This window comes from Felis catus, chromosome C1 (assembly GCF_018350175.1).
Source record: "Felis catus isolate Fca126 chromosome C1, F.catus_Fca126_mat1.0, whole genome shotgun sequence".
NCBI lineage: Eukaryota > Metazoa > Chordata > Mammalia > Carnivora > Felidae > Felis > Felis catus.
Window position 1 is genome coordinate 211382529 of NC_058375.1, and position 16617 is coordinate 211399145.

Below are 16617 nucleotides of genomic sequence, written 5' to 3' on the forward strand. Positions count from 1 at the left end.
CTCAGAATGTATTTAGTCTCTGAGATGAGACACAGAGAAAATATGAATATTTACCTCAGCAAAATAATCTCAGTTAATCCAGACAAATCTAGTTTACCTGTAATATATACCTTATGTCAATTACCTTTACTGAATCAGTTGATCAGGTTAATTCTCTGTCCCTTCCTCGTCCTAATTACTGGTTAGAGATGGTTCAATTGAACAAGAAAATCTTTCTATTAGAAAAACAGTCATCAACTTTTTCTGTAAAGAACCAGATGGTAAATATCTCCAGCTTTGTAGGCCAACTGGTCTTTGTCACAACTACTCAATCCTGTTGTTGTAGAGTGAAAGCAACCATAGACAGTAAAGGAATGGGTATGGCTGCATTCCAATACAGCTTTACTTACAAAAGCAAGCAGACAGCCAGATTTGGCCCATGGGCTATAGTTGGCCAACCCTTTAATAGAACATTATTTTGGTCACATGTTATGTTTTCAGATAATTTCACAATGACTTTCTACATATCCCACAGAGGGCAAAAGCTGAAATCACAAGTACCTTTGCAATCATTACAGGATATAGCCTATTTATGTAAATATGTGCTGTTAATATCATTCTCAGAGTAGCATTTGTCATCCGTCCTGTAAAAAAACCCTCAGTCTGCCTTTGGGAAATCACTCCTTCCCATTACGTGGATTCTGGTGTAGCTCTCATAGTTTGACTTCCAATATCCATGAGTGGCCTACACAGGCCAATCAAAACATTGCGATTCTACTAGAAATAAATTAATAAGATCAAGGATAAGACCAAGTTACAAAACTTTGATCATGTATGCATACTGAGAGAGATAACTTCGTTCTTCTTCTAAATGTGAGGTCATAAAATTTATGTGACTTGGGATTCTTTAGAATCATCTCCCAAGGCTACATGAATGAAGTCATCTGTAGTAACAGCAGATGAGATCAATGAAATAACAGAAAAACATCCAGCATTGCAACGACAGGATCAAGCCTTCAGTTACAAAGCAACCATAAACTTCTCTTTTTAATATCTACTTGAAAGTGAATGTCTAATGCTTATAAACAAAGGAGTTTGAAACAACAAACCCTCACTGCAGATATGGCAAAATCCCAATGAAATCAGACAATTTCAAAAAGTAAGACATGCCACTATCATAATTAGACCAATGGTTGACTTGATTAAGGAGGAAATAAGGAGCAATTTGGAGCATAGGCTTGTCAAAAAAATTACAGGATGCCAGCCTAGGAAAAAGCTCCAGTGTGTCATGACATCACATAGGAATTAATATTTGAAAAGTACAGAATACTTCATAGACACAATGAATCATAGATAAATGCATCATCCCCTAGCGTAGGATAACTCCATGGATAGAGAGGGAATGAAGATTTTTGAAGCATTTGGGAAGCACACAAAATGTAAAGAAAAATAATACTGCAAATACACTTCAAGAATACAGAATGATCCCCAGATATTAAACACTTCAGTGTAGCCTGATTGACTTTATTGACATGTCTAAAGAAGAATGTTTTGAACAGTAGGGAAATATAAGGAGCCGTGGAGGCATGGTAAATAGGAGTTGCAGGGTGAACACTGTCAGCTTCCACTCAAGCACAGCACAGAGCAAAGCAAGATTTAGCCTTGTATTTTCCACTTTCTAATCCTTTTGGCAGGCATTGCCAAAACTGGGTTGCTGACAAGGAACTGTGGCCTAATGCACAGTGCAAAACCATCCCTATTATGAGACCATGAGATGAGATGAAGCCTGAGACCCCCGTACATTCAGCTCATCTAATAAATTCCACCCAAACACACACATTTTTTTTCTGATGCCAACTTACTAAGGAGACTTTAAGTTATGCCCTAAATTACTGGGAGAAGGACTTTGCCAACAGAAAGAGAATTTTCTGATCATTACCGTCTTTGAGTATTCAAATTCCAGTGACAGTGATTTCTCATAAATTCTGAGCTCTGATTCTATGAGTCAATTGAATGCGTTTGCCTAATGTAAGTCTACCCCTGGAAAATGAAACCATTCTCTATGAGCCCACCCAATTCAGTCTTTGAGGCTCATGAAGGGCCCTAAAGCATGGTGAATCGTCTAAGCCAGTAAACATCTTCCTTCCACAGTCCTTGGTCTTCACTTGAGAGGGATCTTGCCTAGTCTATCAGGTAGAAACTTTCCCAACACAAACACACATTGTTCTGTGTCTATTTCTGTGTCTGTTGGCTCTAGCCTCTGGGATCTTAGTTCCAGGCTCTGGGTCATCTGCTTTCGCCTTGAAAAATAGCCTGTGTTTGAAGGGAGTGTTTTTCTCATTCTATTTCCTGCTTGGGGAAGTACGAGTGTCAAATACCTCCTTTATTTTGTACTGTCTCTGTTTCTTTTAGCCCAAGTTGGTGATAGTCCTGCCAGTATAACTTCTTTAAAACCTCGTGGGATTTCTATGAATTATTTTGTTGTTCACTCAGTACAAAAAAATTAACACCCGCAAATCTCTTCGAGGTAGCCTTTCTCTATCCAGAGCCCCTCATGAGGCTGCTATGGGGTATTTCCCTTAGATTCGTAAAAGCCCTGTTGTTTAACAGACAAAGTCTATGAGGTATGCCCTTTAGATCCTTAGAAGGCCTTTACCCATCTAAAAGAACCCCTGCGGCACCATCTTACGTCTTTTTTACAGCTCACAAAAGTTTCACGATTTTGCCATTTACTTCATCTTTACCCTGAGACTATATTTTCCTGACAGTGCTTTGGATTTGGTATTTGCCCCGAGGTCTTTCTTGCTCTGAGAATCTTTTGCCATCTGGAGAGGCTGGGAATGAGAATCAATTAAATTTTCCAATTCACAAAGTCATGGTTTCTTTATATTTCTACTAACTTTTGCTTGAAAGCTAAACATTATTTTCACTTCATCTCTCTCTCTGTCTGTCTGTCTGTCTTTGTATCTTAGGATGGGTCACTAAAAGAGGTAACTCTGAATATTCTGCTTGGAAACCTCGTTAGGAAACCCACCAATTCATTAGGCATATTTTCTATATTCTATATCATCACATGTAACTGTGTCATCAAACTTTTTTGCAATCTCCCATAATATTTTTACTGATGTTCCAGCCTCCATCAATAGCCTCTTTGAAGTCCTTCCAACTTTTCCTAACAGAAGCTTCAAAACCCTTCCATTTTCCACTTGCAACCTAATCCTAAGCATGATGACACGTGGTTTAAGTTTTTGTTCTGGGAATACCCTGCTCCCGGTATTCAATTCTATTACAATGATCTATGTCTTTATTAAAACCACCCACAAAACACTGTGGCATTAAGCAACAACCATTTAATATGCTCATTAATTGGAACATAGGGAGAACACAGGGGGGATGGCTCTTCTCTTCTCGTGATGTTTGGGCCATGGCTGAGAATAGTCAATTGGCTTGGGATGACTCAAACAGCAAAGCACAGAAATCACTTTGAGGCCACTTTCATTTTAAGTCTGATGCTTATGGAGGGGTGGCCTAAAGGCTGAGCCCAGCTGGGATTGTTTACTGGAACACCTATGTGTGATTTCTGTATGTACCTGGAGCTTCTTACAACTTAGAAGCTAGGTTTCAAGAAGAAGCATTAGGAGACATTTCAGGAGACCTAGATAGAAGCTCTAAGATTTTTCTGACCTAGCTTTAGAAGTCATGCCGTCTTCACTTCCACAACATCTTATTGTCATTGTGATCTCAGCTCTCGTATATTTTACTGATATGTTTTGGTGAGTAGATTCAAAATGAGTCTCTGAGTCTAGCCCCGTTGCAAGGAGAGAGAAATCATATTCCACCCATTAATGTGAAAGTAGGAAGGCCACATGACCAAAGAGGTCAGATGGAGATATCATTAGACCTTCTTTGGAAATATGTCATAGACTATTGAATTAAGCTACTGAGAAGGAAGAAAATATGAGAAAAGTAAATTCCATAAGCCCATGAAGAGAAGAAAAGCTCCAACAGAAACTAAAATGAAGTTTAGTATTTTCAGAGAGGCACGTGTCCTATATCTTGTCACCATTGTCCCTCATTAGAGAACAAGGTAAAACAACATCTGGGGCCACCTCAGAATAACATTCAATAGTCTATTTTCCACAGGAGTAGACAAATGTTGCCCTTCTGTAAGAGAAAAAGAAACATCAATTGAGCTGAAGTGGAGCAGCCTCTTATTTTCTCTCCTGCTGCTGGTGTGGAAAAATGGCTGGTTTATCCTCCATTCAAACAGCCGCGTGGCACTTCAAGAACCAAGGAAGATCGGGATAAAGTCCTTGGGAAAAGGGAAGGTAGAGTTGGCTGTTGATCAGACCTGGGTCTGGTCACAATGTTGTGGAATAAAGACAAAACTGTACAGTTGTGGGGATTAGGGAAGTGCTGGGGATGGTCATCACTCATGACAACATTCAGATCACAGACTGTGTAAACACACAGACACTTTCGTTTAACGTTGTCTCAAGTGTCCTTAGTTGATGCTTTTAAGAGCTTTAAGAACAGATAGCAAATGAATGCAGTGGAGAGACATGGAATTCTCAGGATTGGAGAAGCTTGCCTACTTCTGTAACTGTCGTGCTTACTTAATTATTCACTTGTTTCCTCAAAGCTTCCCAACTTGGCGTTTCCACTGAACACAAAGGATACAAGTTGTGCTACACGACTGAGGTCAAAGGGTTTCTCTAAATCTAGAGCCATATTATATCTGAAGAAGAAAGCTTTACCAGTCTTTCAATCTTCACCTTTTGTACTTAATAACTGGCTAATGTTGTCTGACTTTAAACTCATGGGATTCACTCTTAGGCCCACTTGGTCAGAACTTCCCATCAGTAACTAGTTATCTTGAAGTATACAGCTCTCAGTCCATTCTCTATACTGAAAAGTTGATGACGATCAGAGGAAACAACAGGTGAATGAGAATTTGGCCATTGAAATTGGAAATGTTTTGCCCTTTGTGCATGTTTATTTCTGTAACAAGAATCCCAAAGTCCTTGCTTGCCATAATACTGTTTCTTTTTCCATAGAGCCTGACATCTCTGAGATGAGGATTGGATTTTTGTTTTATTCTGATGCCAAAACTGAAATGTTTGCAAAAGAGCCTATCAAAGTATGCTAGATAGATAGCTTAGCTGAGCTCACAAGTTCAAGCAGCCCATAAACATGACTATGGCAAAGAAGATGGCTAAAAATACATAAGATGTCCCCAAAGCTATTCTCCTCATAAATGTGTATGGCAGATCAAAAGCATTCTTACCAATAAACTGATTGTAAATCATCTATTCTGTCCCTAATGAGGGAAAGAAATGCTTTCCTGATAGCATCAAATAGTCATCAAGAATTTTATTAAGGAGACAGTTATTACTTCTACAAGGTATTCATCAGTATTTTTAGGATGCATGTGCTCCCCTAGGAACACCACTGCTCATTGGAGTAGGTTCCCATGGAAGAGAAAAAGACAGTGGAAAAATGGAAGAACCCATAGCTTCTATGAGAAGCTCTAAAAAGCATCAACTAAGAAGACACTTGAGACAACAGTAAACCAAAGTGTCTATGAGTTTACATAGTTTGTGATCTAAATGTTGTCATGACTGATGACCATCCCCAGCACTTCCCTGATCCCCACCACACTTCTAAGCACATGTGATGATAGGTCTGTAACACCATGTGGATATAGGTATGGGCTGGCAAGCAGCATTTTATTCCAAGTCCTACTATCCAGAACTGGTTTATGAATGCTGCCCTCCTCAATTCCATCTCCATTTTTCCCGTACCAAAAAATAGTCTTGAAAGAATGTTTTAATTACTTTTCCCAAGGAAAAGCCTTGAGAGACCAAAGATAGAAGCAGAGGAACCTGTTGGGATGTTATGGAATAATCCAGGAGCGAAGGTAGAACCAGTAGGATTTGCTGATGGATTTTATGTAAGCATAAGAGAAAAAGAGGAACCAAGGATGAATCCAAGCTTTTAGTCTTGGTGACTGGCAGGACGGAAGTACCAGCAACCATGTGAGGAAGGACGTGGGTGCAGCAGGTGTGAGGGGGACAGAAACCAACAATTGAGTTTAGGGGATGCTGAGTTCCATAGGCTCATTAGACAGTCAAGTAGAGAGTGTGAGTAGGTTGACATTCGATAAGTTTGAGGCTTATTGTATTTTCTCTTTTTGCAGTTATCTCGCTGCCCAGAAGTCACAGTTCACAATATCTTTAATGATCCTTAAATTTCCTTAGGAATAAGGAAACAATCAACTTAGGTGGCGCTTATTTTGCTAAACAAAAGCACGGGGTAACTCCAAGTGATGGGAAACATGATCATAATGATGACATTGATACTTAACAATATTAATAACCATGACTTTGAAAACACATGCTGTGTGTATTGCATTGGCATCGTGTCTAATTCAACAGCTCCTCAGGAAAGTCTTAAGATACAGAAAATAAATTGCTAATCTTGTCCAAAGGCACAAAACTAAAAAAAAAAAAAAAAGCAAAACAAAAAACAAAGACACAAAACTAAATGAACGGTCAAGCTATGATTTGAACACAAATCTGTCTCATGTTGTCCAAAGCCCCCATTATTATTCAAAGAAGCACTGAGTGCTAGATTTGTAGCAATCTAGTAGCTACAATCTAGAGCCCTGAGTCCTAGGCCAGAACCTTTCATTACTCACTTGAGAGTGAGCCTCGGCCAAAAGTGACCTTTTTAACAATTTTTTAAAATTTATTTATTTTTGAGAGAGAGAGAGAGAAGCAAAGAGGGAGGCAGAGAGAGAATCCCAAGCAGGCTCCATGTTGTCCACTCGATGTGCGGCTCAAACCAAAAACTGATTTTGATTTTGACCTGAGCCAAAATCAAGTTGGACTTTTAACCAGTCCCTGCCACAAGTGACTTTTTAGGAACTGTAGTCTAAACACTCGACAGTGGATATAAAAACACCTAGTTTGTTGGTTTTCTGGAGATTGTGTACATTAAAAGATAAGGAAGTTCTTTGAATTGCCTTTAGCATTGCACATATTCACTGACCTCACTGACCTAACCAGCATTGCTCTTGGTGATGCCAAAAGCAAAATACTTCTCAGATAGAATATCTGCCTCTGCTACCACAAGGGCTTTGTGTTGCAAAGAAACTTCAGAACAGCCAGCTACTTTTGCCTTATTGGACAGTACATTTCATATATATATATATATATATATATATATATATATATGCTTCGCAGAAAGACAGAAGAAACTGGCTGGTTGAGGCATAAAGAAATAACACTTATTTCAGGAAAAAAATATATTTATTTTCAGAGAAAGATTTAAACCAGTTTTTAAAATGAGCTAGGGGAGTGTTTATGCTACTGACAATTTGTAAATTAAGGAAAACTGGAAGCCAAGTGTGATAAAGTTAACGTACCTTGTTCTATTACTTAGGGTAGAATACCCAAGAGCAACCTTAAATCTGGGGAACCAATAATTCAGAAGGAAATTAAGAAAATAAATGTAAAGGGAAGTTCTTAGCTTTGAAAAGACTACAGAGGTAGACGAGAGAGAGGCTTTAAGTTAGGAAAACATAAAAAGAAGACAAAATTAGAGTTAATTATGGGTGTAAAAATTAGTGCTTCCCAAAGCGTATATGGTAGTTTAAAATATTACTTTAAATAATTATTTAGAAATTTGCTTTTTAAAAAGCTCTTGGTGCTTATCTAACGATTCCCTCTGAAACTCCTCCAAGCATATCCAGAGACAGAAAAAAACTACCTGCCCACCTCACTGCTGAACACATCTCATTGGGCACTTGGCCTCTGGGCACCTTCCAAAGAAGATTCATCTCACATTTTGTTGGATGATGTCAACAGTTATTTCTTGCTAAGCAAAATGCAAACAAATTGTCTCTTGAGTATGACAGGCCTAGGATAAATTTGGCCTATTAATCACATAATTGATTCAATTTGCCTGTGATTCTCACAGAATGCCTGCCATTCTCACAGAAAAGAAGTCTATGGCACAGCTAACTCAGTCTAAAAAAACTTCTCGCCACTTGGTAGAGCAAGCTGACAGAAACAATACTCACAAAGTGCTCATATTTTGGTAGAGTAGTAGCAAATCTAGGAAGCCGGTTATTGGTATTGTCAAATTATTATTTGATGGCGATTGTGACGATTTTATTAATATTTATTGTGCTGAACCAACCCCTCCCATTGGCCCCAATAATACAATGTATAACTACTTTTTTCTTTACTACCAGACAAAGGTAAAAGTCGGGTTCTAGAGACATCTCTATGAAAATGAGCTAAAAATAGCACTCAACTTTTGGCTGTTCGATGCAAAAAAAAAAAAAAAAAAAAAAAAAAAACCAGAAGCCAGCTCTGACTAACTTAAGCACAAAAATAAATAATTGGAATGGTCTTGGGGCATTCATTTATTAAATAGTTGGACAGGGGCACCTGGGTGGCTCAGTCAGTTGAGCATCCAACTCTTGATTTTGGCTCAGGTCATAATCCCGTGGTCATGGGATCAAGCCCCATGTCAGGCTCCACACTGGGCATGGAGATTGCTTAAGACTCTCTCTCTGTCTCTTTCCCTCTGTCCCTCTTCCCCACTCACATGCTCTCTCTCTCTCTCTCTCTCTCTAATAAATAAATAAGAAAAAAGAAAAAAAAGGCAGCCGGACAGCGATTATTTCTGGAAGGACAGCAATTATTTCTGGAAGGACAGGCCTACCCAGGGCAGCTAGAAGATCTTCATTTCAGAAAGCCTTCAGGAAGATGTAAATGGCCAAAATTGGGTCATATGATCAACCTTGGGGGAGGGGGAGAACAGAGACATAGTTCTGGGATGCTGGCAAGATGACAAGATGGGGGGGACCCACCTCCTATATTCTAGCACTTTATCAGTGACACGTTCTGTCCTACCTTGGTGCCTTTATAACTTGCTGGTCTCCCTGCCTGGAATGCATATCTTAGCTTGGCTGCTTCCATCACACCATTTAGGATTTAGCTAAATGCCCCCGGTACAGAGAATTCTTCCCCAATTATCCAATGACAAAACCCCCAAGTGCTTCACTGCACTTATTAACGCCTGACTTACTATATCCTACACTGGGCTACAAACTTCGCAAAAACAGTGACTAAAATTAACAACTCAGGAAACAACAGATGCTGGTGAAAATGTGGAGAAAGGGGAATCCTCTTGCACTGTTCGTAGGAATGGAAACTGATGTAGCTTCTCTGGAAAACAGTAGAGGTTTCTCAAAAAATTAAGAATAACATTTCTTTACGACCCAGCAATAGCACTACTAGGAATCTCTCCAAAGGCTGATTCGAAGGGGCACATGAACCACAATGTTCATAGTAGTGATATCGACAATAGCCAAATTATAGAAAGAGCCCAAATGTCCATCAACTGATGAATGGATAAAGATGTGGGGTGTGTGTGTGTGTGTGTGTGTGTGTGTGTGTCTACACATATACATACATACACAATGGAATACTACTTGGCGATGAAGTAGAATGAAATCTCACCAGTTGCAACAACATGGATGGAACTGGAGGGTATTATACTGAGTGAAATAAGTCAGAGAAAGACAGATATCATACGTTTTCACCCCTATGCGGAATTTGAGAAACTTAACAGAAGGGAAGGGGAAAAAATAGTTTCAAAGAGAGAGAGAGGGAGGCAAACCATAAGAGACTCTTAAATACAAAGAACAAACTGAGGGTTGATGGGAGTAGGGAGTCAGGGAGGGCTGGGAAAATGGGTAATAGGCATTGAGGAGGGCACTTGTTGGGATGAGCACCGGGTGTTGTATGGAAGCAATGAATCACTTCGGGAATCTATTCCCAAAGCCAAAAGTGCACTGCATACACATATGTTAGCTAACTTGACAATAAGTTATATATATATATATATATATATATATATATATATATATACACACATATATATATATACATTTGTGTGTGTGTGTGTGTGTGTGTGTGTGTGTATAGGGACAGTCCTGAAAGCCCAAGGTGAATGAATGAATGAATGTGAAAACACATAAAAAAATGAGCTATCAAGGTCACTGGATATGTTTGATGACCACTTTGCTGACTTCTTGGCATCCTTCTTTGTGCCTGTCCCCCTACCCTAAAGAGACATAAAGAGAAATTTTGAAGCCCATGCTTTTTTTTACTCCACCCTGGAGACTATTCAATGTGGGCAAATCTTGCCGCTGCGGTTCTATGCCAGGAGTCTATTGCAGGTGAAGTGGTGCTTATAAGGGGCCCTGGAGCTGATCTGAGAAACTGAGCTCTGGCTTTGCCTCCTGGTGTATCCTGAGGAAGTTATACACCCCTCCAATGACACAGTTGTTTCATTGTTAAAGAGACACATTGAGATGACCCAGTGGCTCCCAGCTGGGAGCAGTACACTGCCCCTAGGTAGTGTTTTATGAAGCTGCAGCAGTGGGGTTTTTTTTCATCCTGGAGTACAGTTATTCCCAAGCAGTTATATATCGGAAGATATAATATTACATGTTAATTTTTAATTATACCTACTTCAAAGTACAGTTAGGGCATTGTATAGCTGTTTAGAATTAGGTTGGTTATGCAAGCTATTATTTTAATTCAGGAGAGTAAAAGAATGTGGTTTTTTTTCGTGTTTATTTATTTTGGCAGAGAGAGAGAGAGGGAGAGCAAGCAGGGGAGGAGCAGGTAGAGGGGGAGAGAGAGAATTCCAAGGAGGCTCCAAGTTGTCAGCATGGAGCCCTATGCAGGGTTCGATCTCATGAACGACGAGATCATGACCTGAGCTGAAATCAAGAGTTGGATGCTAACCCAAATGAGCCACCCATGCGTCCCTCAAAATATGTGTGCTAAAATCGGGAGCTTTTGGGACGTCGCGACTGGTGACTTTGCAGGGAAAACACGAACTGCACAGCCTACTACTTCCTTTGTTGCAAGGTCTCCTCGGGGTGGCCTCATGGTCCCATCTACTGCAAATTCTCAGACCAGACACACCAATGTGTGAAAGCAAATGAGCACATGCCTCCCAAACGGAGGAAAGACACTGACAACAGACGCCAATGCTGCCCCAGGGAAGCTGTGACTCTGGCGGTGGCCCTAGTCTTTGTGTTGCCTCTGGTAACAGATCTGCCAGGACTCAAAAGCCACGACACAGGAGAAGGAGGGAGAGGGTGACAGCAGGACAGCTTAGCCAGCTGATGGTGAAATCCCACCTGATATCATGACAGCCCCTTCTCTGGTCTAGATCTCCATCCATATTCTCCTTAGCTCTGAACTTCAATTACCATGGGAACATTTACCACTTCTTCATATTTTCTACATTCAGACCCCTGGCTTGTTCTCTGGATACGGTAAAAGTTCTTGCCTCCCTCTGATCTATTCTTCATTCGCTGTCAGAGTGTTCTTTCTTGACGGCAAATCTCATTTTATCACTTTCTCAAAGCCTTTTCAATGCGTGCCATAGCTGGAGTGAAGTCGGGTTTTACTAAGATAGCAGACCCTGCCTAACTCTCCAGAATTGACTTCCTGGTGTCAGATGTGAAGCCAAGCAGAGCTCAAGGTCTGTAGTTACTTGTAGCCTGGAATACACTCAACATGGTTTTCTGTAAGAAAAGGAGGATGTGTTCATCTAGCTGGCTATGATTCCTCTGGCCGTGACATATCCTATGAACCCATCCTATGGGTTCATATCCTATGAACCCTGTGGTTTCACACCCCTCTCTGACAAGCCAGACAAATCAGAGATTTGTATTCCTTTTTGGCTCTCAGAGGGTGCTAATAAACAGTGAAATCACCCAAGGGAAGGACGCTGAGAACAAACACCAAAACAAAAACAAAGCATCTTACGGATCTGCCCCACATAGGTTACCTGCCATACACAAAGATGATCCGTACTCTTAGACTTCTCTGAAGCAGTGGTATTGAAAATCGCTCGAAAATGTGGGCTTGCAGCTAGGGCTGGGGCTTTGCTTGTCAGGAGACACCCCCATTATCATGGTACGGAATCGCTATGATTTGTTTTGTGCTGTGTGTCAGCAGGATTCTTAGGCTATGGGGATTGCTTCACAAAGACTTGTTGGCTATTGACTGATCATAAAGTAAATAACGTGTCCCATATAAGAAGAGGTTCTTCCTCAAAACGACCCTCCAGTTGGTGATATATCTGAAACCGCTTAATATATGCCAGTTATCATATACCCAATACTCAGTTGTAAAAAATAGACCAGGTGGTATAAAGCTCTTATCCTTCAGAAATGCCAAATATAGAGTCAAATGTGTTATCTTGTCTTTGCCTGCCTGGAATCTTTTCATCTGGGGAGCTTCTTTTCCCCATTCTCGTGGTAGAGCTGTCTAACAAATGACCCCATGAGCAGTCTCTTTCCACACAGGGTTAGTTCCAGGACCCAGTCAGTTCTTTCCTAGAACTAGATCCATTGCTCCTTTTAATTTAGCAGCGTATGCAAGAAGTCTGCCTGAGAATAAAGTCAACCCGGAGGAAACCAAAGGAGAGTAGGAGAAAGAGAAAGAGAAAGGGTGCCAGTATTTGACCTTCAGATTCTGGCCTTACCTGAAGCCCATGGCCTTTTTTTTTATCTTACTTAAGCTGGTTTTATTTGAGCTTCTATCAGGTGCAATCAAAAGTAAATATTAACTGATGATTATGGATGAAATACTAGCAATTATGGAGAAATAACATTTGCTTTAAACCACTCTTGTTTCCACTCTCTATTCCGTTGTGATACGAAAAGGGCTTACCAAAGAATAGGCATGGAATGAAGCATTCAAATGTATTGATTAATCCTTACTATGTATTATCTGATACTACTATTTCCTGATACAGAGGTTCACTGAACTGCACAATTGTACACAACTAGGCATTTTTCAGAACTGCAATTCCTTCTTGCTCTTCACCACTGTGCAAATGTGCCTTCCTGAGTGCCATCCACACACTGACCTCGTTCTAGAAGGTCAACAGTTAGCGCTCGGTGGCAAGAATTTTCCAACTATTCTAAACCCGTGCTCCACAAATGCATTCCCACAGGGGAGTGTGCTCCCCAGAGTTCATTGTCTGGGTTAAAGTTCTGACTTTGTCTTTTAGTCATCATGGAACCCATGTCTCATTTTCTTTTTCTCAAAACACATGCCGTGAGACTAAGCCATAGGACTGGCACCTTCCTCAGAGTGTTTTTGTAAGGTCCAAATGAGCTGATATACATAAAGCATAGTGCACACAGTGGGGGGCACCTCACAAGTGCTCAGCAAATGCCACTATCAAGACTAAGACCAACCATTTTGGTGGCAGAGCCCATCTCTTTGGTGCTGTCTACACCATCCTTCATGTTTTGGATAGTGTTAGTAGTTACTCTGTACCAGCATAAACTTACTCCTTCCTGAAGCCTCCGAGGCCATCTTTTCTCATCTCAGTCAGACATCACAAAAACTTCAGTCATGGTACTTGCTAGAAGAATGCCCCAGAAGCCTGCCTGCACATCCCTCATGCCCATCCGTGACTCCTCAGAGCTGCTAAAACAAGGGGTTCGCCCCTGGAGAACTCCTCTCAGTGTGTATTATCTGAGGTTCTGTTTCCCTTTTATACATCACCTAGCACAGTCTCACTTAAATTCCAACCATCTGATTAGAAACACGCCAGGAGAGGTCACAGAAACGAGATTCTTTCAGGGAACTAGATCTTAATAGGGTTTCACAATCCTCAGTTAGTTGCTCCCAACCACTGTTAAGGTAGGTCAGACCCAACCTGATCAGTCCCTTCAAGCGTAGACCTTGGAAACTGGACAGGGCCATTTTTCTAAGGCCACATAAGGCTCTAAAGTGCTCTCGCCTGTGTTTTAAGTGCAGGACACGAAAACAGGAGCGAAACCAGAAAAATTTGGCCGGAACACACTGACACAACTTTGGCTGGATCCGTCACAGCCTGGCAGGTGCACAAGGAAGGGACATCAGGCACCAGCCTTCGTCTTCTGGAGCTATAGCCAACCCTGCTATGCTCATAGATCTCTCTCCCACTGCTTCCTACGTGGGTTATTTATGGTTCAGAGATTCTTCGCTCACTTAATTATCCTGTTTAATGCATCTTTGCAAAGACATTAAAAGAGTGCTTCTGACAACTGAGGGTCTGCCTGCTTCCACAGCTGTAACACCTCTGCTGGGGCGCTGTGCACACCTGCCCCACGCACCCCAGTGGCTTCCGGGATGGTGACCCGCTTCTGCTGGGGTCAACCAGTCTCCAATTCCCAAGACCATGCTCTGCGCTGGGGTTCAGCCCACATGGTCCCATCACGAACGTTATTTATTCTTTTTCCAATTCATGTTAATGCCTCTAGAGTTTGAAGACTAACTTGTGTTAAATTTGTGAAGAACTCAAACTAGGAGCACCTCGCTGGCTTAGTGGGTGGAGCAGACAACTAGATCTGGGGCGGGGCGGAGGTGGGGGGGATGAGTTTGAGCCCCACATTTGCCTTAGAGCTTATTTAAAATAAATAAATAAAATTTAAAAAACAACCTCAGACTAAAAACAAAGAACCCTTGCTTCAAAAACCTACTAGTTTTATTGTATGAAATATTATATTATTAAACTCATATAATTATGTTTATGTAATAAAAGTACAAATTGTGTGACGTATAAGAATTAAAATATAAAATAGTCATTCTACTATTAAATATTTTATTATGTTACAGATGGTACTTTTTCAAAAAATAATTTTCCAAAACGTAATGTCACTAAGTAGAAATATTTAGTGATATTTCTAAAAATGTTCTAAAATTCTTACATCCTCCCCTTTCTATTAACTTGTGTAATGAATAGCAATATCAGTGACATATTTAAGACCTTTTTAAAGAATTTCCTCTGTACATCCAAACGCTTTTAGTGTAATCCGCCTATGGACCTGGATGCCATTGACATTGGTAACGAATCGTGTTAGATTATCATGCTGACTTAAGGTATTTACATATAAAGTAGACACTAAAAGATTAATGGATGTGGGTTAATGAGTAAACAGGTGAACTAATGGCCAGCTAAATGGATAAACAAATCAATGAAGAAGGCGTCATCTCAACAGCAGCCTCCGCTATGTGTTAGTCACCGTGTTAATGACTTATATGGATATTATCTCAATCGTTCCTCACATGAACCTTATGCAGTAAGAAAATTTAATTGTGTCTCATTTTACAAATAAAAGAACAGAGCCCAGTTCATTTAAGTTACTTGTGAAATGTCACTTAGCTGGAAAGTGGACATTGCCCACAATATTTAGCTGACTTCAGAATTCTTGTTTTTTCCTGCCACTTTACTGTTTTCCCCAGTGTTTAATGGAGACACATGTCCCCCCTTTCCTCACTTCTGCACCAACAGAGAGTGACTGCACGTCCCTGGAGGCACCAAGAGAATGGTGCGAAGCAGCCAGTGTCAAGGTCAGTTCCCTTCAAAGCCTTATATTTTACTTGAAAATCCACATAAATTTGCCTTGTATTCCAAAATGTAGATGTATTTGATTACTATCAACAGAATGGGGTCTTGCTCTTGCTGGTGTTATTTTCCTCCAGATGATCTAATGGAACTCATTTTATTAAATGAGGGCCACATTCATATGGTGGCCACATTTAATTGGTGGTTTCAGATCTCCTACTCACACCAGCCAGATGCAACTCCAGGTTGAGAAGCATGTGGTGCACTTGATGGGTATTTTTGATAGGGGTCAAGGAACATGGGAGCATTTCCTGGGGGTGACTGGCCCCGATGGAGTTCCACACTCAGGGACTCTGTATATTTGAGACAATAGTCCAACCATGCTGAGATCCCTAAAAAAGATGAAAACATCACAAGAATGGAAGATGAAAATGAAATAGGAGATGAGTGTGAAGTGTGGGGTAAAAAAGGTTTTTTGTGTGCATGTACTTGTTTTTCTGGTGGTGAGGGGTGAGTTTGGGGTGAGTGTGGGTGTCACTCTCCTCCTCCCAATGCCTGATGGGTCCTTCCATGTGGACGAGCTCCATTAGTGTGGCCTTTCACCTCTCTCCTTCACCAGGGGAGGAAAACTCTTACTGATGAGTTCAAGAGAGGAAATGGACATACATAGGTCTGGCACTGCCTTTCCCTTTGCTTTCCAGAGCTGCTGTGCCCACGAAGCATGGATTACGGTCTGTCCTATCTACCGTAAGTGCTACAGTGACAGTCTGCCTGCATGGTGATACCTATGATGGTCCAGTCCTGCTGTAAGTGGTGGGTATATTTGTGTAATTCTGGGGTTCAGTTCAACAAAGCTTATTTGCCTCCAGACATACGCTACATTCTCCATTGTCAGCATTATTGGAAATTATGATAGCATGTTGGGGGCACCTGGATGGCTCAGTCGATTGGGCCTCCAACTTCAGCTCAGGTCGGGGTCTCAGGGTCCATGAGTTTGAGCCCCTCATTGGGCTCTGTGCTGACAGCTCAGAGCCTGAAGCCTGCTTCTGATTCTGTGTCTCCCTCTCTCTGCCCCTTGCCTGTTCTCCCACCCCACCCCCCTTCTCTCTCTCTCAAAAATAAATAAACATTATTTTTTTTTAAAAAAGGTACCTTTGGTCTTCCATCAACTTGATTTCCCAGCTGGTTCAG